The 24,169-nt window shown below is 45.8% G+C and overlaps 1 protein-coding gene and 1 long non-coding RNA gene across 6 annotated transcripts in view; one reads left to right on the forward strand and one right to left on the reverse strand.

Annotated features, from left to right (window-relative positions):
• LOC307178876 lies at positions 1-23,212 on the forward strand. The gene is made up of 3 exons (XR_013825304.1): positions 1-24; positions 18,663-18,959; positions 23,082-23,212. It is a non-coding gene; the product is annotated as an uncharacterized lncRNA (long non-coding RNA).
• Positions 8,553-24,169, reverse strand: part of LOC307178866 (uncharacterized protein) — a 342,766-nt gene continuing 327,149 nt past the window's right edge. The window contains exons 2-6 of one of the 5 annotated variants that reach the window (XR_013825297.1): positions 23,890-24,057; positions 23,041-23,259; positions 22,602-22,695; positions 18,371-18,558; positions 8,553-15,829 (exon numbers count right to left, since the gene is read on the reverse strand). The gene's annotated coding sequence lies outside the window, so the exon portion shown is untranslated. Of the gene's footprint in view, positions 15,830-18,370; positions 18,616-22,601; positions 22,696-23,040; positions 24,058-24,169 lie in introns of all 5 variants that reach the window. The other 4 variants (XR_013825298.1, XR_013825301.1, XR_013825299.1 and 1 more) reach the window with 4 other exon arrangements.

Raw genomic sequence — 24,169 nt, forward strand, 5'->3', positions numbered from 1 at the left:
TGGAGCTGACGCCGCGGTGGGAGTGTGAGTTAACCGTTCTTTGCTAGTTAAACCTGCGCCTGGTGGTCCCCACTCCGTATCCGAGGTCTGGGGTCGCTACGGACCTTAAAATATCCGGTCCCCCACCCCAAGTTAATTCAGTTGTGGCCGTGAGAGGCCTGGGGTCTGATTTCCCTTTGGTGTAAAATCCAGAGGTAATGCATATAATGCACGAAATACGTAGTAACTTATAGAAAAAAGAAGTCATTTTAATACCGACATGGTACATTTTGTAAGTGTCCCGTAACAAATGTTCAGGAAATAATTTAAGTAGAATTTCAGCTTTGGGTGCTGATGGTGGAGCTTCTTCCTTGAGTCTTAGGTCTGTTCTCCTTTTCTGGTTTACAAGACCAGGGTAATATACTACAAAGACTCTTCATTTTAGGAGATTATTTTCAATGATGCTAGTTACTGGTATTAGAGCTAGAATTTAAAAGAAACAAAAGGGATGCTTGTTGTTCGATAATAACGGGTGCTCCAGGGTTTGTCCTCCAATTCATGTGTCGATAGGTCTGCTCCTAGTACTCAAAATAGGCATTGGCTGAGGAGTTGGAATGTTATGCTTCGTTGTTTCAATGTATGGAGTACTGGGTGAAAGCTAGGATTAAGACTGAAAAAATTAGAGCTAGTACTCCTATAAGTGTATTGGGAATTGATCGTAGAATTGCATACGCGAATAAGAAGTATCATTCTGGCTTGATATGTGGTGGTGTATTAAGGGGATTTGCTGGGATGTAGTTGTCTGGGTCTCCTAGCAAGTCAGATGAGAATAATACTAAGATTAGAATCAATGATGAGACACCTAGGATGTCTTTGTATAGTAGGGGTGAAATGGGATTTTGTCTATGTCATATGAGATTCTTGTGGGGTTATTAGAGCCCGTTTCTGGAAGGAATAATAAGTGAACAGTTGCTAGTGCTGTAATGAGGAGGGTAAAATGGAAGGCAAAGAATTGTGTTAGAGTTGCTTTGTCTACTGAAAAACCGCCTCAGATTCATTCCACAAGGCTTGTGCCGATACAGGGAATTGCTCAGAGAAGACTGGTAGTAACTGTTGCTCCTCAGAACGCTGTTTGTCCTCAAGGTAATACATAGCCTATGAATGCTGTGGCTATACCTGTAAATAGTAAAATGATTCCAGTATTTCATGGTTCAGAAAAGGTATAGGATCTGTAGTATAAGCCTCGTCCTACGTAAATGAATTGGCAAATAAAAACCATGGAAGCTCCATTTGCATGTAGATCTCAGGTGATTCTAGTTTACATCTTGGTAGATAGGTGTTACTCATAAAAATGCAGTTACTGTATCTGACGTATAATGTATTGCTAGGAATAAGCCTGTCAGGATGCGCAGAACTAAACAAACGCCTAAGAGAGAACCAAAGGTCCATCATGATGAGATGTTTGATGCAGCTGGAAGATCAATGAACTGCCTTGTTGATAACTTACTAGTGGGTGTGATTTTCAGATGTTGGTCATTAGTGTTCTTATAGTTGAAATACAGCGATGATTTTTCATGTCATTGGCCGTGGTTAGATTCCATGTAAGAATAATGGTAACATACATTGTATTTAAGTACTATTTTTATGATTAGTTTTGTGGGTTTTTCTTCTAAACCTTCACCTGTTTATGGTGGACTTGGGTTGATTGTGGGTAGTGGTGTTGGTTGTGGAATTGTGTTGAATTTTGGTGGTTTGCTTTTGGGTTTAATGGTGTTTTTAATTTCTTTAGGGGAAATGTTAATAGTATTTGGTTATACAACAGCTGTGGCTACTGAGCAGTATCCTGAAATTTGAGTTTCAAATAAAACTGTTTTAGGTATTTGTTTTGGAATTAATGATAGAATTTACAATAGAAAATTGATGAAGTGATAGAATTTTCTGTGCTTTAAAGGACAAGGAAGTAGAAATTTTATTTGTTCAGTGGACTGGGGGACTGAGTAATTTATGGTTCAGGTGATTCTGGATTTTTTAGTGAGGAGGCTATAGATATTGCGGCGTTGTATAGTTATGGTAGTTGATTCAAGGTAATTGTTACTGGTTGGTCATTGCTTATAGTTACTATAGAGGTTACTCATGGTAATTAAATACTGTTATGCTTAGGGTAAGGATAATGAGGAATGAAAGGAAGTGTAGTTTGATTAGGCCTTTTTGGTGTGACACAAGTGTAGAAAATTTTATTTGAATAAGATAATTGGGTTTTGGTAAGATATTTTCTAGTCGAATTAAATCCAGTAGGGAAGATGCTGATTTTTGGCTTGCTGAAAGTGGTGTATAATGGGAAAATACCCTAAGAGTTTTGAGATTTTTGAAGAAGTTTGAGGGATAGTTAAGTTTTAAATTTTCTGCAGCAAGGTCGATTTCAGGTGCTAGAATAAAGCCTAGGACGGTCACGGCAAGGGCAGTTGGCTTCCAGTAAGGAGGCGCGGTTATTTGTGGGATTGTTGTTGGGGGAATGTTGTTGGAGTTAGAAATCCGGAGAAACTGCTTCCAGCTAATAGACGTGTGATAGAGTTGATTAGGAGCGGGTTGTCTTCATCAATTAACATTAATTGGACAAGCACGGTTGTCCTCAGAGTGGGAGGAAAATAACGTGAGTGCTACCCACAGCTGTGAAGGATGTGGCGATGGGGGGGGGTTATTAAGAGGGCTCAGGTGTTGGTTATACAGCATGTTAGCGGATTCGATAATAAGATCTTTAGAGTAGAAACCTGTGAGGAGTGGTATCCTGTTAACGTGAGACTTCCAATAACGAGGGCTGTTGTGGTGAAGGGCATTGCGTTACATAGGCCTCCTACTTTTCGAATGTCTTATCTATCATTTAGACTGTGAATAATCGATCCAGAGCATATGAATAGTATATCCTTGAAACAGGCGTGTGTGCAAATATGGAGAAATGCTAGATGAGGCTGGTTAATGCCGATTGTTACTATTATAAGGCCTAGTTGACCCGAAGTGGAGAAAGCAACAATTGAGCACATACTGCTGTAAATAATGTGGTGATAGCTCCTACACATGATGTTATTGTTTGGATAAATGTATTATTTTCTATTAAAGGGTAAAAGCGGATAAGTAGGAAGATGCCTGCTACAGCTGTTGTGCTCGAGTGGAGTAGGGCTGAGATGGCAGTAGGACCCTCTATTGCTGAGGGAAGTCATGGGTGGAGGCCAATTCGGGCGGGTTTTCCAGTTGCGGCTAATACAAGTCCTATCGGGTAGATTTGGGTGATTTAGGTTAAGTATAAAGATTCGTTGAATAGAGATCATGCTGTTGATACAATGAATCCAGTGTCTCCAGTGCGTTGTATAAAATTGTTTGAAGAGCGGCCGTATTTGCGTCTGCTCTGTCACGTCATCACCCAATAAGTAGAAAAGACATAATTCTGACTCCTTCCCATCCAGTGAAAAGTCGGAGAAGATTGTTAGTGGGAACACGAATTAGTATTGTGGGAACTCCCTGGCAGTCCAGTGATTAGGGCTCCGTGCTTTCACTGCCGAGGGCCTGGGTTGCATCCCTGGTCGGGGAAAAGAATTAGTATTGTGATAAGAAACAGGAGTAAATATTTTAAAAATTGATTAATATTAGGATCTGAGTGTATGTATCATATTGAAAATTCCATACTAGATCATGTGACAAATCAGTGCCACCAGCACAAACACTGAGAAATAATCTATCGTGAAGCTAAGTGATAATAAGGTTTGGATTGTGATTCACTGTCAGCTTGAGATATTTCTTGTTCTGTAAGAATAAGTATTGTTGGAATTAGGCTGATGATAAAAGCATATGAGATAGTGGTTTTCACATGGGGTGGATATACATTACTTTTGTAAATGTTGGAGTTTGTTGTTATAATAGGCATTGTTAGTATGAATAGTGTGACTAAAGAAGGTAAGTTATTATTTTTACTTGGAGTTGCACCAGTTTTTTGGTTCCCAAGACCAGTGGATAACTACTGTCCTTTAGAAGCTTGAAAAAGCCATCCTAACAGGTATGGACACGTGAATTAGCAGTTCTTGCATACGTTTTTGGTAAATAAGATTTAGTCTTCTGTTACTGGATTCACAATCTACTGTTTGGTTCTTTTTTAAAGTATACTTACAGTGTAAGGTCCTAAAATGATTTGGGGATTTAATGATCGGAGTAAGAGAGGTAACGGGTGGAGAGTTACGATGTGTAAACGATGGCTTAATATTATTGATATGATGCGTGTATTTGCCTCCTTCAGCTTTTCGGTCTCCGGTCCACGTAGACATCGCCTTTAGGGTCGTTTTCCTCCATAAAACCCTTTATGACCTCCCCCGCCCCCCCACGTAACGTCCCCTTCCACAAGGTGGATTCGCGCCCCCCAGCCTGGCCCTCTCGGCCCCTTGAGAGCAGCGCCGGTCACCCCGCTCCCGGAGAGGCCGCGTCCTCTCCCTGGTCCTGGGGTTCTGGAGAGCCCGCCCCTCTCCTGAGACCCCCTCCTTCCCTCCCAGCCCCTCTGTCCTCGCGTCTCCTCAGGCCGGTCCTTCTGCTCCGCAGGCCTCCCCTTCCTAGTCAGCCCTTCCCCTCACCCCGTGTAGGGAGAGGTGACCTGGGCCAGCCTTGTGACACCCAGTGTTCTTCCGTCTGAAATTCCACCCCGCTGGAAAATGTGTAATCAGCGGAAAAGTAATCAATAGTCAATCTAAGAAAGAAGTGAAAAACTTATTTTTGCCAAGCTGAGGATTATAACCCCGGAGACAGCCCCTTAGAGAGCTGTGAGAACTGTGCTGAAGAGGGAAGGGGGAAGGCTGGTGTATAGCTGATGCTGGGAAGGGGTACAGGCAGTCAGGCACGCATCTTGGAAGAAGGTAACTGCTGTGCTTGAGGAACACATAGCTTAGTTAATGGTTTTAGTGCTTTGCTAACTATGGTAAGATGTAAGAACCCAGGTTCATAAAAATTTTTCCTGCAAACGCTTGACTGTCTGAAGGCCGGTTCTGCCAGTTTTCCCAGTGCCTCATCCTGCTCTCTGCCCGGAATTCCTGTCAGGGTGGCTGCAGGTCAGTGACCGCGGTGGCTAATGTCTTGAATCTTGTAGAACTGGATGATGGGCAACATTCTTTTACAATCTGTTCCCTCTCGGTCTTAATTTCATCCAACATTTGGGAGGCATTTTGTGACCAATTTGTCCCACAGTACTAGGAATGTTCATTCCCAGGTCCAGTGAGCAACCTTGTCTTCTAAGCGTTCACCAACCCATTGCTATCTGGGCCTTTCAGGAGTAGGGTCTTGTTTTTTTTTCTTTTTTCTTTTTTTTGGCTGCGTGGCATGTGGGATCTTAGTTCCCCAACTAGGGATCGAACACATGCCCCCTGCATTGGGAGCTCGGAGTCTTAACCACTGGACCGCCAGGGAAGTCCCAGCAATGCTCCTTTTTAAATGGTAGCTTCCAATTAATTTGCAGGGCTTTAGACCCTTGTTGGGTGTTGCTCAAGAGAAAAGCAGACCCGTTATCACTTTGAAGGGTGTTAGGCAGAGTCCACATCAGGGGATAATTTCCTTGAGGGCTTTAACCACGTCAGAGGCTTTTTCTCTGTCTGGGTGGGATAGGCCTCCACCCATCCTGAAAAAGTGTCCACAAACACAAGCAGATACCTGAAATTTCCTGTGGCTCGAGGCATTTTGATGCTGCAGAAATGTGTCTCAGGGGGCTCCCAGGAGCTCTGGTTCTCAGCGCAGAAAGAATGCAGTGAGAGGCAAAGTGATAGATAGGGACGTTGGTGAGGCTTCCAGGGCGGGTGAGAGGGTGCCGCCCTGGGAACTTAGCTACAGTTTTATATAATCAAGGGAAAACTCCTCCACGTCCAGAGGGGCAGTTTTCTTGTCCCTACGTGGTCAAGCCGGGACTGTCGTGGAGCAACGGAAATGAGCAAAAAGGTGGTAACCTATACTAAAATATGGTAAGTCATCTCAGCTTTCAGCATAATGTCACCTTTTCCTTATATTTTGTTTTTAGTGTGTGCAGGAGTGTGTCCTAGGGGTCATCAACTTACTGAGCTCACTGGGCAGAATGTGGGTCTCAGGCCACCATTGTTTTATTGTTTGGGGGCGTGTCTCAGGCTTCTGTTGCATGGTTTTATTGCTAAGCAAGCCTGCTCTCTCTTTTTTTTTTTTTTTGCGGTATGCGGGACTCTCACTGCTGTGGCCTCTCCCGTTGCGGAGCACAGGCTCCGGAGGCGCAGGCTCAGCGGCCATGGCTCACGGGCCCAGCCGCTCCGCGGCATGTGGGATCGTCCCCGACCGGGTCACGAACCCGTGTCCCCTGCATCGGCAGGCGGACTCTCAACCGCTGCGCCACCAGGGAAGCCCTCTGTTGAGTCTTTTATCTCAGTTATAGATTTAATCTTGTTTCTTGTTAATATCATTTGGTGGTACGGGTGGCTTCCTTGTCCCTCGAGAGACAGGGTGGCCCCTAATTTAGTAAGTCCCTTGCACTAAAGAGAGGGGACAGTCAGGCACAAACGGAAAGCAATGTAGAAACGACCGGCCGTTGCTGTTGCACAAAAGGGGTTCCTGGAAAGTGTGCCCCCGTCTCCTTCCCGACACTCCCATTACATATTTCTTATGCTTGTTAAGGCTTCTAATCCTTTTGGTTGAGACTGAAAGGGTTGCACCGGTGTCTATGAGAAATTCTATCATGGCCCACCACTTAATGGCCACCCAGGGCTCGACACTAGTTATGTACATGGTATCTGTAGGCAGAGCCACTTTCAGCCTCGAGCCCCCTCAGTGTTCTGATTGTGAAACCATCAAAGGCCCCCGTCACTCTCTGGCATCTGGGGCATTCCCTCCTCCAATGCCCTGCCTGTAAAGGGCGCGTGTCACAGTCGTTCCTCCAGTGTCCCTTTGGTCCACACAGGGCACACTGGTCCTGTCTGGGTACCCACGGGCCTTGTGGTCCACCACAGCCAGATTGGCCCAGAAAGGCCGGCCTCCCCTTCGGGGGGCTCTGAATGGACAAAGCCACTACCATCATTTGGGCCTTTTGTATATATTTCTCTGGGTGTGTTCAGCCTTTTCGGCCGTATCCCTATTATTGAAAACTGAATAAGCCAATTGGAGCAAATCACTCGTAGGGGTCTGAGGGCCAGCAGCCGCCTTTTGAATCTTGCGCCTGACGTCTGGGGCCGACTGGGCTGTGAAGTGTATAGCCAAAGGGCCTGTGCCTTGGGGGAGGATGGATCCACATTTATGTACTTATAAAAATCTTCTATTAACTTTTCTTGAAATACGATCAGATTTCCATCTGACCCCTGTTGGACTTCTTTCACTTGTTCATAATTGACAGGTTTCACTGGACATTGTTTCATAGCCTCTATTGAACAATCATATGGTCTCATCCGTCCCTATCAGTAGAATTTACCTGATAAGGCATCCTGCATCTGCCTCGGGGACAGCGTTGTTCCCCACCCGGTGTAGTGACTGGCCCTGCTGGGCTGTGGCTGGCTGCCAATGTTATAGGCTGTTTTTCCTCTGGGGTGCAGCACGGGGTATAGTAAACTCTGCAAATCCCCCCAAGTGAGATCAGAAGATCGTATTAACCGGGTAAACTCCTTCGTGAAAAGTTCAGGGTCCTCAGAAAAACTTCCCAGTTGATCTTCTGCCAGACTTAGATCAGACATTGAGCAAGGCACACGGACTTCTATGTTTCCTCGATTTCCGTCAGGAACTTCCTCTCAGAGGCAGAACGGTGGGGGCAGTTGGCTGGTGACTTACGCCACTGCGGGTGCTCGCTGGTCCAAGACTGGGCCCCTTGGGGTACAGAGAAGGAGCTCCTGAATTTGGTGGGGGCCTCTCTCTCCTCACCCTCGGCTGCGCTTTCCCCTGGGATAAGGGGCTCCTGCCTGTGAGATAGCCCTTACCGGAGCAGCCGCTTCCACGGTTACAGCACCTGCCACCGGAGCAGTAGTTAGCTATCCAGAAGTTTCCTTCCTTTGTCAAAACCCACCGTGCAATTTCATCAAGATTTGTACTTACTACTTCAGATGTATCCCTTCCAAAGTAGTCAGTCTCCCAGCCTGGTGTTAATGGCCAAGAAACTGTCCCAAAGGAATAGTACAGAAGGTGTCCCCAATGGTGTTAACAGTGAGTGGGAACTGGTCTGACTGTAAATTGGAAATAAAGGGTCAGCACCTGTAAGGGGCGTAGGGAGGGGATGACCGACATCAGGGCACTCCTCCGTTGGGCACTCCTAGTAATTGGGGGGAAAGTACCTTAAGTCTTGGAAGTTGATTCCCTTCAGTTTCCCTGTGCATGACGTGCTTAAGAATACCTGTTAAGAGGCCTTTTATCTAGGACGGACACAGTCCTTTAAATGATGCTTCTTCTAGTATGTATAACCCCCTGGTTATAGATTACGGGCATCTAATCTTCATCCAAAGATAGATTACGTGATCAGCTTCAGAAACAAGCTTAGAATATCTTAACTCAATTAAGCTTTAGAATAATATAGCAACAAAGAGCTATTAGAAAAGTGAGTTTTAAGACAGTAGATACTGACCTCAGTTAGCAAAACTAAAATTTAATGTTAAAACATACTTTTTTCTTTTCTAAATAACCCTCAGTTTTACCAAATATAGCCAAATTAAGATTAATTTGTAAAATAAGTCTGGTTAATTAATAACATAGGCTTGTATTATAATTTGTCCAGTAAAGTGGTTGCCTTGATCACTAAAATTTATAGAAACTATACCCAAGTGAAAAACACGTTTTTATTTTTTTTATTTATTTTTTTGCGGTATGCGGGCCTCTCACTGTTGTGGCCTCTCCCGTTGCAGATCACAGGCTGCGGACGCGCAGGCTCAGCGGCCATGGCTCACGGGCCCAGCCGCTCCGTGGCACGTGGGATCTTCCCGGACCGGGGCACGAACCCGTGTCCCCTGCATCGGCAGGTGGACTCTCAACCACTGCAACACCAGGGAAGCCCAAAACACGTTTTTAAACCATTCTTTTTTCCACTGTGAGGGCATCAGCCTTGTAGCCAAGAAAGGGTTTAAACCATTAAATAAAAAATGGGGTTTGCCAGGGATCCAGGAGGAGCCAAGTGGCTGTCTTGGATTTCCCACAGCCCTGACTGTTCAATTTGCAGCTGTTATTTACCCATTTAATTTCTCTCATTTAGGAGCAGACTGGCCATGCTACAAGTACATCAGGACGGCAAAAGTCTGACAATGAGTTAATTTAATTTTAACTCATTAATTTTCTTGCTGACAGATTTTACAACAAAAATAGTATGAACTTAGTGACTTTCAGCAAACCCAGGTACAATAAAAATACCGTGCTTAACGTTGATGACTCTAAAGACATGTCTGTATTAACAATCTTTAATAAGAACAAACTTTAATACCAGATATTAATTTAACATTAAATATTTCTCAGGTCATGTGAATCTGAAATCCATTTAGCTTAGTTTCTCTTGTATTCAGAGATGTTTAATTTGTAAGCACTTACTTTTTTTTTTAAGCCAATTAAATTGAGCTCATTTACAAATTAACCTTAGCAATACTATCTAAAGACAAGACCACGTAAGACACACATATATCCAGACAGACAGAGATCTCATAGTTTCATTTTAAAACTTGTTCATAAGACAGGCATTACAAAACAAAACTTATCAGTTTATAAATAACAGTTGGAATAGTTAAGTTTACAGACTTGAGTACAACAGGGACAGACCTAGAATGTACGTGTCCTTCCGGGTCCCTAAACATCCACAGCGTCTTTCTGTGGCAAGCCATGCTGACTGCCAGCATTCCTCTGGTTCCGTGTCTCTAAACATCCACATCCTTGTTCCTCTCTCTCATCAGAGTCCTAAAGCATTCGGGGTTGACCAGTCGCCTAAAAGGGGCACACATTGGGCGAGTGTCCTCCCCAGTCCACCTGGCATCCACGGCCCCTCTAGGACCCGACCCCCCTCCTTCTTATCTTACCACTGCCCCTTTGTGGTCGCCAGCCGAAACCACTGAAATGTGTCTTGGGGGGCTCTGAGGAGCTCGTTCTTCAGGGAGAGGCAAAGTGATCTATTAGACGAGCACGCTTGTGAGGCCTGCGGGTGGGCGAGAGGGTGCCGCCCCCAGAACTTAGTGGGCTCCTGTTTTATAATCAAAGGAGAAGTGGGGAGGGGGAGAGGACCACCTCCTTCCTCATTCTTGAGTAGCCGTCAAGCTTCCATCCTCAGCTCTGCCTGCACATCGGGTGGGGGCTTCTTCTTGTCCCTACATGGCCAAACTGGGACTGTCATGGAGCAACGGAAGTGAGGAAAAAAGGTGGTAACATATACTAAGATATGATAAACCATCTCAGTTTTCAGCATAATGTCACCTTTTCCTTATATACTTGTTTTTAGTGTGCGCAGAGGAGCGTGTCTAGGGGTCAACTTACTGAGCTCACTGGGCAGATGTGGGTCTCATGCCACCCTTGTTTTATTGTTCGGGGGCGTGTCTCAGGCTTCTGTTGCTTGGTTTTGTGGTTAAGCAAACCTGCTTTCTTGAGTGATCATTAACTTACAGGGGTCTCCCATGCTTTTTTCTTTACTTGCAGTCCCCTAGTGGGATTAACTATTCAACCGCCTACTTTGTCCCTTACTCTGTCCCTATCAACTTGAGTGAAGTCTATTTGCCAGTCCTTGGTGGCTCGTGGAGTCCTCTGTGTTGGGTCCCCATCTGGGGAGATCTGACAGCAGTATTTGGGTTATTTTTAGCACAAATCATGCAATCTTCAGTGACTCCTTGGATGGCCCTTTGTAGGTCAGGCCCCATTGTATACTTTTGAATCCACTGTAAGGCGGCATCTCTCCCGTGGTGGGTACTGTCACGAATGTGCTGCAGCAGTGTCCACGAAAGCCTCAGAAATCAAGTCAGTTCCGTGTGCACTACATTTCTAGCCAGGCGAGGTGTGATCAAGAGTGCATCCCCACTCTTCGGCCCTCTCCTTGTCTTTTTCTGAATATTCCGGCTGGTATTCTGACAAGTCAGTCTGCGGGAGAAGTGACCCTATGATGGCTTGGTAATCGCCTGCCTTTGCTGTTTTCTTTGCAGCTTGGTCAGCTAACCGGTTGCCTTTTGTTATATGAGTCTCACCCTTCTGGTGGCCTGGGCGGTGCATTACAGCCACTTGTGAGGGCTTGAGGACTGCTTCTAACAGGGACAAGATTTCAGAAGCATGTTTTATGTCTTTACTGTTTGAAGTGAGGAGCCCCCTTTCTTTCCAGATGGCGCCGTGAGCATGCCCCACGGAGAATGCATAGCGAGGGTCAGTCCTTCCAAGGGTTACCACCACATACCCAGCACGTCAGCTACTGTGAACAGTTCAGTCTGGTCTGCCAGAGTACACCAGCCCCACGACGTGCAGGCAGCTGTGCCCTGGGGATTGTGCAGCCGCAGTCGGGAGCCATGGTGGCTGGCTTTAGGGCTGAAGTGACCTGAAACGTTACATTGGGATTGTCTAAGAGGATGGCCTGGTACTTTCCCATTCTCCCAGAAGTCAGCCAGTAGCCCCCCTTTTTGTTCCAGTAAAGAAAGGACAGGGTGAGAGACATACAGAGTGGTGGGCTGCCCACGGTAAACTGCTCAGCTTCCGGAAGTCTGTTGCAAGGAGCTGCTACAGCTCAAAGGCAGAGTGGCCATCCCTTAGTGTGTTCTAGTTGTCCTGAGAATTAGGCAACAGGTCGAAGGACATTCCCCAGAATTTGAATTAACACCCCAAGATTTGTCTCTCACGGACATATAATCTGAAAGGTTTCTTTCAGTCTGGTTGTCCCAAAGCCGGAGCTGAGACTACGTTTTTATTGTTTCAAAGGCTGTTTGGCACTCTTTAGTCCAAGTAGGGGCTCAAAATCATGTCCCTTTAAAGCCTTATAGAGGGGCTTTACTCTGAGCCTATAGTTCGGGATCCAGATCCGATAGAATCCTGCCATTCCCAGAAACGCCCTGTTATCTGCAATTCTTGGTGTTCCCAAGCCTGCAATTGCCCATTTTCTATCAAGCAAAAGACCCCGCTGCCCTTGGGAAAGGATAAAACCCAGCTACGTGACTTGTTGCTTACATACTTGAGCCTTTTTCTGGGAGACCTTACATCCACAGTTGGCCAAATAACTCAGGGTGCTGATGGTATTTTGTAGACACTTATCATTCATAGGGTTCGCTATGAGCAAATGGTCCACATTTTGGAGGAAGAGTCCTTCATCCAATATTAAGTCTCTAAGGTCCCCAGCCAACATTTCCCCAAACAAGGTAGGGGAATCCTTAAATCTTGAGGCAGGACCGTCCACCAATACTGTTGGACTACCTGTCTTTCTGGGTCCTGCCCTTCAAAAGCAAACAGCTGCTGTGATTCTTCTGCAATAGGAAGGCAGGAAAAAAGCATCCTTCACGTCAAAAACAGAACCAGCTGTTTGCTTCTGGAACAGCTGTGAGCAGAGCGAATGGATTGCGTACCACGGGGTGCCAATCCTGGGTTTTTTCATTAGTAGCCCTCAAGTCTGGGACAAAGAGATGCTCTGTTGGGTTTGGCTGTTTGACTAGGAGGATAGGGGTTTTATATGGGGACCTGCAAGGTTTAACCTGATTAAGCCAACGTTTTGAGAACTGGCTAAATTCCCTTTTGGGCCCCTTGGCTCAGAGGGTATTGTTTTCGATTAGGGGTCCCAGCGCATCCCTTTTTTTTTGCCACGCTGTGCGGCTTGCGGGATCGGGATCTTAGTTCCCTGACCAGAAATCGAACCCGGGCTACCGCGATGAAAGCACCGAGTCCTAACCAGTGGGCCACCAGGGAATTCCCTCCAGAGTCCCTTTTTAACGTGATTTGTATTGGCCATGCATTTTTGGCCTTCCCTAGGGTGCTATCGACCCACACTTGTGCCTGAGCTTTTCACAGACCTGGAGCGGGGGGAATGGGGGTGGAGTGGGTGAGAGCTCAGTCTCCTTTTCTGGGGTGTCTGTGAGCGCCATCTTTAGGCTTACAGTGTGCTCCTGTGGGACCCTGATGTCAAGCTGTTCTGGCGAAAAAGTTGCTTGAGTGCTTAATTTACAAAAGAGGGACTGATTAGACATACCGGCATATATAAGAAACTGCGTTTCAGGGTGAGGTCCCCTAATTAGCATTCTAGAGGTTATAGGAACGAAAGATTTTGTCCTTCTCCAGAAACTCCTGTGACTGGGAAGGATTGAGATGTTTTCTGTGCCACCGTGCTGTTTACCACAGAGTATGTTGCACCGGTATCTATCGGAAAGTCAATCAACTTGTTCCCCACTGTCAAAGTTACCCGGGGCTCCTGTGGGGAAATTGGAATTGGACACCTCAAGTCCAAGGGAGCCCCTGGGCCGCTTTATTCATCTTCAGAGCGTTGCGCTCTCTCTACCATAGGAGAGGCTCCCGTCTTTCTTTTGTGGTTTTCCTTCTTATTCCTTAGATGAGCGCAGTCTTTCCCAGTGCCCTTCCTCCTACAGTAAGCACACTGTTCCCTCCCCAATGGGGCTCACCTCTCTCCAGGCTACTCGCCTTCTGGGAATCCAGTGCTGGCACCAGATGAGTGGCGTTAAGTCTTGCAAAGAGCTCCTTTCGTTGTTCCCTGTTGGTGAACACTTTAAAACAACATCTACCAGTTGAGAAGGGTTCATTCCAAATGCACCATCTAGCTTTGTAATTTTCTTCTTAGATCTGGGGCGCTTTGCCCAATGAAGGTCATATTTACCATTCCCGTATTTTGGGGGCCTCAGGGTCTGCACCAGTGTAGTGCCTATAAGCTTGATAAATTCTTTCTAGAAACTCTGATGGGTCCTCATTGGGTTTTGGTGTATCTCTTGAATTTTGTTGAAGCTCTTTTGCCTAGCTACTGCCTTTCGAAGACCCGCTGAGATACACTTCCTGTAATGCTCTAGGTGCGGCATATCTCCGTTATTAGGTTCCCAGTCAGGCTCAGCAGTAGGAACTGCCTGATTTGCTTCTGGAGTTCCACCTGGTCCGCTAGATGGAGCTAGTGCACTTCCTCTCTAGTCTTGTCAAAGAGCATCCTCCTTTCATCCCCAGTAAGCATGATATTCATAAAAGTGTGAATGTCCGCCCACGAGGGATGGTGAGTGGCAAAGATAGAAGTGAAAAGTTCAGTCACGTGGAGGTATGTAGGTTATGGTTTTTCCAGTTAAATAAATCAAATTGAGAATGGATGGCGCGTCCATAGAAACCCAGCTGATTGGCCATCTGCATTAAGGCCTCCTCTCCAGGATATCAGTGCAAGGGAAGCTGCGTGCTCCAGAAGTGGCTCCTGGTCAAATGGGACGCCCTCCTGGGTCACAGATGGTGACACAAACTAGGCCCCTGTGCCCCAGAGGTTAACACAGAAACTTCTAATTGATCCCCATAAGTAGGGGAAACAGGAGGTGGTGAAAGGAGTGCATATGTTGGTGGCATGGGGGCAGTCGGAACAACCACTGGTGCAGCCTGCTTGGCCAGTGTTTTGAAATAACATGTTCTCAGTCTCATTTTCTCCCTCTCCCTCTTGTAGAACAGATTTTCCCCCGGTTTTCCTTTCAGACCACCGTACCATAAGGCAGCAGCTGTCTCACTTCTTTTGCTCATGATGCAATAGCGTACATGCTTCTGCACATGGAATCTCACCATTTTTTACCTGCTCAATTCTAACTGCAAGATTGTATAAGTGAGCAGGGCACCTTGCTCTCCTGATCCTAACATACACTGGGGCCACACGCTATACAATAGAATATCATCTCTTTTTAGTCACAGGCCCATAACTATACTTTGCCCATTCATTTAAGATACGCCCCAAAGGGCTTTCCTTAGGGACAGATACAAGTTCAAGAGCAACAAAACACAAAAGGCACAAACAAATTCCATCGTGAATGAATGCAGAACAAAAGCAAACAAACTGGCTCACAGAGTTGCAACAAAAATTCCCCTCTGCAACAGGGTACCCCAGTCAAATGCAAAACAACTTGGCTGTTCCCTTACAGGAAAAGCCGAAATTGAGAGGGTGGTGTGTTCCCAGTTGTACACATCAGACACACCTACTGTCTGGAGCCCGTCGATTCCATCTGTACGGAGCTCCCACTGCCAAGCGCTGGGGCATCTGGTGCCGCTTCAGGGAATTTTAAAGGGAAGATCCTCAGGACAGGTGGTCCCAGCAGCTGCTAGGGCTTTACCCAAAAATTCCCCAACCGGGGCTGACCACAAGCAGCAAGGCTCCTGGCCGGCTTCGCCAAAATTGATAGAGTCCAAGGTCGTTCTGCTTGCTGCACTGACAGGCCAGTAAACTGAGAGGCGAGTTGCTGGGGCAAGGCAGAGCGACTTTTTATTCGGAGAAGATGGCGGACCAGTGTCTCCACAAGCCATCTTCCCCCAGTCAGATTTTGGGCTCCTTTTATACAGAGGAGGGGTGCTGCGTGGTTGGTTGTTGCAGGCTTGGTGACTGCGCCGGCAAAGGGCGCGAGTGGGCAAATGGGAGCTGGACTGCGGCCCGAGGAGACTGTGGCCACAGGGCCACTGCCACACTGCACCGGCGACGCCCCGCACGCGCCCTGCCCCTAATGCAACAGTAGCCAAAGGCCTCTGCGTGGTGTTCCACCAGTCTGTTGTGGTCCAGGAAATGGTTCTCTCTTGTTGCTGGTTCTCTCTTGTTGCTTCTTCCCATATGTAGAGTTACACTATTAAAATCATTGGTCTTATAAGACTATAGATTTGGTCACTTGTTTCAAGTCGCCTAGTCGTCATTTTTACCGGAGGCTCAGTCACACACTTGGTAATGCAAGGAACAATCCTGTAAAACAGGCAGAACACAAGTAGTACAGTAACGTTAATACGGTCATAAGTACGTACTTAAAAGAGCTTCTGTTAGGTGCGGCCCAGTACCTCCCCAGGTCTGTCAACAGTCTGTTCTGCACCAATTGTTATCTTTAAGGTAAATGATACATTGTTATGGTACATAAAGTTCACTGAAGATGTCTAGATATACAAGGTGAGTGCTGAGTCATTACTGATGAAGGAGAAGGAATTTAATTTAAATTCAAATTTTTCCTGTCTTGCCTTAAACTGTGAGTTTTTATTTCATCACTGTTTTCCCAGGAAGCAGGCATCTTACTCCATCTTACTCCATCCCACATCCTCTGACTGTGTGGGCAGGGGGGATCAGAAGACACAGAGAGGGACTGAGAGAGCAATAGAAAACTGAGGGGAAAAGAAGAGTGGGCAAGGTCAGAGGGCAGTGTAGAGGATGGGTGAGTGTCTTGCAAAGAGATGGTAAGAATGAAAGAGAAAAAGCAGTGAAAGTAGCAGATGAGAAAAATAGAGTGTATAGAAAATTGGGATCTCCAGGGAGATGAAGGTGAAGGGATTAAGGCAAAATACAAGAGGAGCCCTTGATCAGTGGTAACAGCATCGTCAACCGTGGTGAGGCATTTCCCATGGAGAGTCGGGGGAGGGGATAAAAGAGCTGAACCCATGTCCTACAGAGCAACTTGATGCTGGGAGAGGAAAAGAAGAGGAGAAACGAGGGGAAGAGAGAGAGCAGGAAGGAAGCACAGCCACCAGGGGGCGGCGGAGAGTGGGGAGGGAGAATAACAGGGACAGAGAGAGAGAAGAGATGGGGGAAGAAAGAGGCAGAAATACAGAGATGTAGGGTCATCAGAAAGGTCGGGGAGAAAGAGCATCAATAGGGGGCACAAGTTGCAGAGTGGGGCAGGACAGGAGTGAGAAAATAGGACGGGAGAAACAGCAGGAGGCTAGAGGGGAGCAAAAAGACAGAAACATAGAAAGCAACAGGGAGACCGATAAACAGAATGAAATGGAAACGCAGAGTAGTGCAGGTGGAGACCCGGAGATGATCACACTGTAATAGAGCCCAGCAGTGCGCAGCCCTTAGCACAGGGCCCTTGGCGCACGCTGTTCCCCCCACCCCCGTTACCAGGCAACGGTTACCAGGAGACCACTGAAGGGATGGTTGGAGTGGCCTTAGAGCTCCCGTTCAGCCATTGGTCGGCGCCACAGTGAGCCCTTCCCTCAAGCGACCAGCTGCCAATGAGTGACATTTAATGGACCCATTCAGCCAAATGTCCGCGGAGTGGCAGTCGTCAGGCAGAGAGTGAAGTAAGAGAGGGATCCAGGCCTTCTCCCCTCCCCTTCTCCTTGGGCCAGCAGGTGAGCTGGGAGGCCGAGGGAACGGGGTGTCTTTTGCGGGAATCCATTAGGCTGCCCTAATGGCCGCGGCAGTCTGCACGGGGACCTGGCCCTGAGGGAGCTGCCAACTGAGATCTGCTTCTTCAGCCAGGCCCGGGCACTGGCAGGAGGACCCAAACCTGGTTCTGGACGAATGCTCCGGGGCAGGGTAACTGGCCCCTCTGCAGGGACCCCTGTTAGCCAGGCCTGGACCCTGGAGGGCGAAAGTTGTGTCTTGGCACCTTCCCCTTTCTTGTCAGGACAGAGAGTAACATTTGTTTGGTGGAGGTTTACAGGAACATCTTGACCTGACCACGACCTGACCTCAAGTACAAAGGATCTGCCACCAAGAGGTCTGTAACCACACCCCTCCCTCACCGTTCCTGTAAGAGGGCTTTGCTGGAAACTTTCAGGGAGTTTGGGGTTTTTAAGGCATGAGCCACCCGTCTCCTCGCATGGCCCTGCAGCAAGCCCTTCTGCTCCAAACGCCAACGCTCTGGTACTGTTTGGCCTCACTGTGCGTCTAGCACACGGACTTGCGTTTTGGTAACAGTACTAAGTGGAGTAAATCAGACACAGGTAGACACGTATATGTGGAATCTAAAAAAATGGTACAAATGAATTTACTGACAAAGCAGAACTAGACTCACAGACATTGAAAACAAACTTATGGTTCCCAAAGGTGGAAGGAAGGGGAGAGATAAATTAGGAGTTTGGGATTTACAAATATACACTACTACATATAGAATAATTAAACACGGATCTACTGTACAGCACAGGGAACTATATTCAGTATCTTATAATAACCTATAATGGAAAATAATCTGAAAAAGTGGTTAAGAATCTGCCTGCCAATGCAGGGGACACGGGTTCGAGCCCTGGTCTGGGAAGATCCCACATGCTCCGCAGCAGCTAGGCCTGTGCACCACAACTACTTAGCCTGCGCTCTAGAGCCCCCATGCTCCGCAACAAGAGAAGCCACCGCAATGAGAAGCCCATGCACTGCAACGAAGACCCAATGCAGCCATAAATAAATAAATAAATAAATTCTCTATATATACACTTCAGTTAAAAAAGGGATAAGCTACACTATTTGATCTTCAAAGATTTGTCATGCACTGAACAAAACAAAAGTGTAGGAACTTACTTATTGGTCTCTGTGTGGAGTTTTCTGTCCTGAGTCCCTCCTGGGACGGTGGGCAGCAGAGGACCGTCTGTTCCACATGCTGAGGGCTTCCCTGTGTGTGTGGTGGTGACTCAGGAAGGGGGTGTGTTGATTGCAAGCATTAAACAGCCTGTTTTCCACTTTCAGGATCGACCTCTAAAGACTCTTGTCTGAGGAGGAAGCCCAGAAGAGGAGGGAGAGGAGAGAAAAGGAGTCTGGAATGGCTCCTTCTCAGGTAAAGTCATATTCTCAGTTGATTTTTCTGTCTTTCCAGAAATGCCCTTCTTTGGACTCGCTGGTCTTGTCTGAAGTGTCCTGCCTGACACCTGTACAGTCACAGTCACCTGGGTCCTTCCCTCAGGGCCTGTCACCTCCACTTAGATCCCATCTCCCCATGACCTGGGACTTGTGAAGAGGCTCCACTGGGCCTAGTCCTGGGCAGGGCTTCATACCCATGGACTGGAGATGGGGTGTCGGTGCTACTGGGCAGCAGGGATTACTGAGGGGCCCCATCTGGATGCACTGTCTGCTCTCTGAAAACCAGGATAAAGAAGCTGTACATGCAAGTCAGGTAATAATATGCACTTATGCCCGGTAAATTTTAGCAAACAGACTACAGCAAATACGTTGTGACTTTTCATGCTGCATTAGAAACGAAATGGATGTGTCGCTGATTTAAAAATCGTAATGATGGGGAATGGAATGGAAAGTTCAGAGATACATCAGTGGTAGAGGGTGTTTCATTCTACTATTGATTTTAAACTTTGAAATCAACCTAAATCTCTGACACATGGAGATTCTTAGCCCATTTTCATCATCTCTGGTCCTTGGAGGTTACTTTTCGCTGTTGGTTGCCTCCTCTGACACACAGAAGTTTCTCATTCTGATGCAGGTAAGGTTCCAGCTTTACACTTTTGCTGGTAGATACCCGGTTCTCCAGCACCGTTTGTTACTGAGCTGTCCTTTTTCTATTGCGTGGTCTTGGCACCCTTGAAAATGCATTCTATGTATATGCAAAATTAATTTTGAGTGTTCCGTTCTGTTGCGTTACTTTACGTATCTGTTTATGCCAGTACCACACCATCTTGATTATTTCGTGATGTTTTGCACATGGACTTTTGGTATCCTGCAACTTTTCTAGAGGTTTTTTTAAATTTTATTTATTTTTGGTTGCATCGAGTCTTCGTTGCTGCACGCAGGCTTTCTCTAGTTGCGGTGAGCAGGGGCTACTCTGTTGCAGTGCGCGAGCTTCTCATTGTGGTGGCTTCTCCTGTTGCAGAGCATAGGCACTAGGGCGCACAGGCTCAGTAGTTGTGGCACACAGGCTTACTTGCTCTGCGGCATGTGGGATCTTCCCAGACCAGGGCTCGAACTCCTGTTCCCTGCATTGGCAGGCGGATTCTCAACCACTGTGCCACCAGGGAAGCCCTAGAGTTGTTTTTTGATGTAGCAGTTTCCTTGTGGAATCTTTACTGTTTTTACATACAAAAGTTATCATCTACAAATAAGATAATTTTACTTTTCTCAACTTGGGTAACTTTCTTTTTCTTGTCTCATTTCTCTGGTGAGGGCTTCCTGTACTTTGCTGGACAGTAGTGCAGAGAGTGTGTATCCTTGCCTTCTTCCTGATCTGAGAAGGAAAGCTTTCTAGCTGAGTGTTTATATCTCTTTTTTTCTTTTTGGCCTTGTGGTGGGATCTTAGTTCCCTGACCAGCGACTGAACCTGGGCCACGGCAGTGAAAGTGCCGAGTCCTAACCACTGGACCGCCAGTCAATTCCCAGAGTTTTTATATCTTGAAACATAGTTGAATTTTGTGAAATGCATTTTTCTGCATCAATTGAGACGATCATGTGTTTTTTCCTTTATTCTGTTAATGTGGCGTATCACATTAATCGATTTTTTTATAGTAATGAAGTCCACTTGGTCATGATGTAAAGTCATTTTAATGTGTTGTTGAATTTGGTTTGGTACTATTTTGTTGAGGATTTTTCAGTATTCATGAAGGATATTGGTTTGTAGTTTTCTGTGTTTCGTGTGTCTTTCTCTGGGCTTGGTATAGAATCATGCGGGCTCCATAGAATGAGTTTGCCAGCGTTCCCTCTACAGCTCTTCGGAAATTTTTTTAAATTCAGGATTAGAGGTAATTCTTCTGTAAAGGTTTTGGTAGAATTATGCAGTGAAGTGATCTGGTTTTGGCTTTTTCCTTGTTTGAGATTTCTGATTACTGCTTGAACCTCTCTAGTTATAATTCTTTTCAATTTTTTTATTAAAGATAAGAGCTTAGTAGGTTGTATGTTTCATGAGTTTACCCGTATCTTCTAGATTATATAATTTGTAAGCATTATTGTTCACAGGACCCCTTACAGTTTTAAAAAACATTTCTGTGACAACAGTTGAAATCTCTCCTCTTTCATGTTTTTAGTTATCTAAATCTTTTTTTTCTTACTCTAGCCAAGGTTTTGTAAATTTTTTTCAAAACACTAACTCATAGTTTTCACTTTTATATTGACTTTTATATTTTATATTCATTATAGTATTTATCTCTGGTCTAATCTTTATTTACCTCTTTCCTTTCGTTAAATTTTAGTTTATTCTTTTTCTCTACTTTAGTAAAAACAGATTTCTGATTTGACTTCCCTGTTTGTACAGCTTTCACTACGTTTTATAAATTTTTGTATGTTTTCATTTTCATCCAGATATTTAAAAAATTCCTTTGTGATTTCTTCTTTGACCCATTGGTTATTTATGAATACGTTGTTTTATTTCCACATTTTGGGGATTTTTCTGTTTTCATTCTGCTGTTTATTTCTAATTTCATTGCTTTGTAGTTTGAGAAAATTTTAAGACTGAGAACACAATGAAGTAAGATTTCTTTTAGGGCTTCCCTGGTGGCACAGTGGTTGAGAGTCCGCCTGCCGATGCAGGGGACAAGGGTTCGTGCCCCGGTCCGGGAAGGTCCCACATGCTGCGGAGCAGCTGGGCCTGTGAGCCATGGCCGCTATGCCTGCGCGTCTGGAGCCTGTGCTCCGTGGCCGGAGAGGCCACAACAGTGAGAGGCCTGCGTACCGCAAAAAAAAAAAAAAAAAGATTTCTTTTATATCCTAACATGTGGTCTCTCATGGAGAATGTTCTTGAGAAGTGTGTGTTTTCTGGTTTTGTTGGGTAGAGTGATTTGTACATGTCTGTTAGGTCCAGTATGTCTATAGTGTTGTTCAAGTCCTCTGTTTCCTTACTGATGTTCTCTTTGGTTCCACCCATCGAAAAAACTGGGGTATTAATGTTTCCTTAATTTTGGGGGGGAGTTCTAATGTTAGATGTATATCTTCTGGTGAATTGATCCTTTTAACAGTATATATTGTCCATCTCTTTTATCAGCTTTTGTCTTTATATTGTCTGACACTGTGTAGTCACCTCGGGTCTCTTTAGGATGGAATGTCTTTTTCCACCCTTTCACACTTGGCCTTTCCATGGCTGTGATTTGTGATTGTTAATAGTTCCAACTCTCTGACACACTCTCTGTAGGCACACTATACAGTGGTGAAAGGCAGGAGCCCTGGCCAGCAGCCTTCACTGCAACTTCAGAAGGAATGCATCCAGTGTTTTCTTCTGATTATGATGTTTGGTGAAATGTTCTTGCTTCATAACAGTATCTTTTTTTCTATATTCCTTTTTGTCATGATTTTTAATTCTCCAGGAAGTTTTAAACTATTATTGTGATAAGTCTTTTTCTTAATATGTTAAATTAAATTTAAACTAAATTAAGTGCAGGTAATAAAAATGCTGAAATAAATGTGGATGAAAATGGTAATGGAAAATGTTATCCAAAAATATGTCACTAGACAACTCCTACCTTTTGTTTTTTTCTTTGGCCAAGCCAATCGTCTTGTGGGATCTTAGTTCCCTGACCAGGGATTGAACCTGGGGCTGCAGCAGTGAAATCACCTCCCTGGGCCCACAAGTTCCTATAAAGCCCCAATGTAGAAGGGGACAGTGGCCTTAGGTGGGGAGACCTCATGTAACCCCAGCTTGAGAATCTAGTTCAGATGCTCTAAGTCCTCCAGAAAGAGCAGTTTAATAAAAGGCTTTGGGTTAAGCTTTCAGAAGATAATATATAGAGAGAGCTGGATATTCCATTTAATCAGTAAACATTAATTAAAAATCAGGAACAACTGAAAACTGTTCAGTGAGATGGACAAAAAACAAAAAGCTTACTTTTCTGGAAGCTTATCATTGTTTTCAGCCTGTCCTCCCAATTTGCTGAGGCCCAAGACATCTGGAGATGAGTTTTCTGTCTCTGACATACCAGCTAGGAGGAAGCAGAGTGGTTGAAATATTGAGAGAAAATCAACACGGCCAAGTTAGGTGTTTCTGTAACAGGTGGAGGAGTATTTGCAGGGAGAGTGAAACAAAGTGTAAAGGCAAACTTTCCGACCAGACAACAAACAAACACACGAAAATGCTCCAGAGGCAGTAAGGCCTGGACATCCAGGGGAGGCTGAGTTACTCAAGGCAGACGATCGTTGCCCTCCCTGTTCTCTGGGTCGTGTGAGGACCCACTGAGAACCACACAGAAGGTGCACACGGAGCCAATTCACCATATTTGTCTTCGATTATGTCTGGTTCCAACACTGACACATGTAATGTCACTCACCTCACAAACATCTCATTGCAATTTCGTGTTCACTTCCTCAGATACGATGAGGTCTTCTCCGGCCGTGTACAGACCTTCCTCCTGCTCTGTCACGTGAGTACCGAAGGCGGCCGGGCGTCCAGCTCCTTCATCTGGCTCTGCTCTCAGCTGCTCGTCTGAGATTTCCCGGAGCTCGGGCACTTTGGCCGGGTCTTCCTCATGAGAACCATCAGAAGACCTCTAACGGAAAGAATCCTTAAACGGCCTTGTTTGCTGAGGGACGAAATAAGCACTTCTGGGAAATCGCTAAGATCAAAACTGCCTTCTGCACGCTGTGGGCTCACACGACTGTCACGGCCGCTCAGGTCTAAGCAGTGTGTTGGCAACAGACCTGCACAGACTGGACAGGTGAGATGAGAACCAGACAGAGAGGGAGACAAGGACTTGCCTTTCCATTCATGCTCGGGGTTTATGTCAAGCACCCCCGTCTGTCCTGTCAATGTCTCCTTCCGGTTTTTCTGCTCTTTTAAGAATCATTAGCTAAGGGCCTTTCCTGGCTCTCCAGTGGATAACACTTGGCTCTCCCAATGCAAGGGGTCTGGTTACTAGATTCCACACGCTGCAGTGTGGCCAGTCAAACAAGTTAGAGAAATTCCCCCTCAAATGGACTAAAATTACATTAACTCTCACCATAAATTTCAAGCAAGGTATGAGCACCCTGAACTGGTCAACCCCAGTCCGCTTAGTGAGAAGATGTCGAAAATCTGTTTAAAAGCAGGCAGAGTGGATCATCTTTTGAGTTTAAAGACAATAACCCAGAGCCCAATCATGACCAGAAGCAAATGTTAACCCAGTAAGAACCCCACTAACCCTGGTGGTGTTCCTTTCCGCTTTCAGTTCAGCGATTTCTTTTTCTCTTTCAAGGAGCTGCAGATGGTGGTGTTCCTTTCCGCTTTCAGTTCAGCGATTTCTTTTTCTCTTTCAAGGAGCTGCTCTCTGCATATGTTTAGTTCTTTAGTTCTTAACTGCTACAAAATCCTGGAAAACAGTTAAATAAATAGAAACAGAAAACAGACCCTCAAGACTGTCCAGTCCTCACACAAAGGCACCTCGCGCCGTTGTGGGAAGACCCGCCAGAGAAAGGAGGTCC

The sequence above is a fragment of the Stenella coeruleoalba genome (assembly GCF_951394435.1).
Source record: "Stenella coeruleoalba genome assembly, chromosome: 20".
Lineage (NCBI taxonomy): Eukaryota > Metazoa > Chordata > Mammalia > Artiodactyla > Delphinidae > Stenella > Stenella coeruleoalba.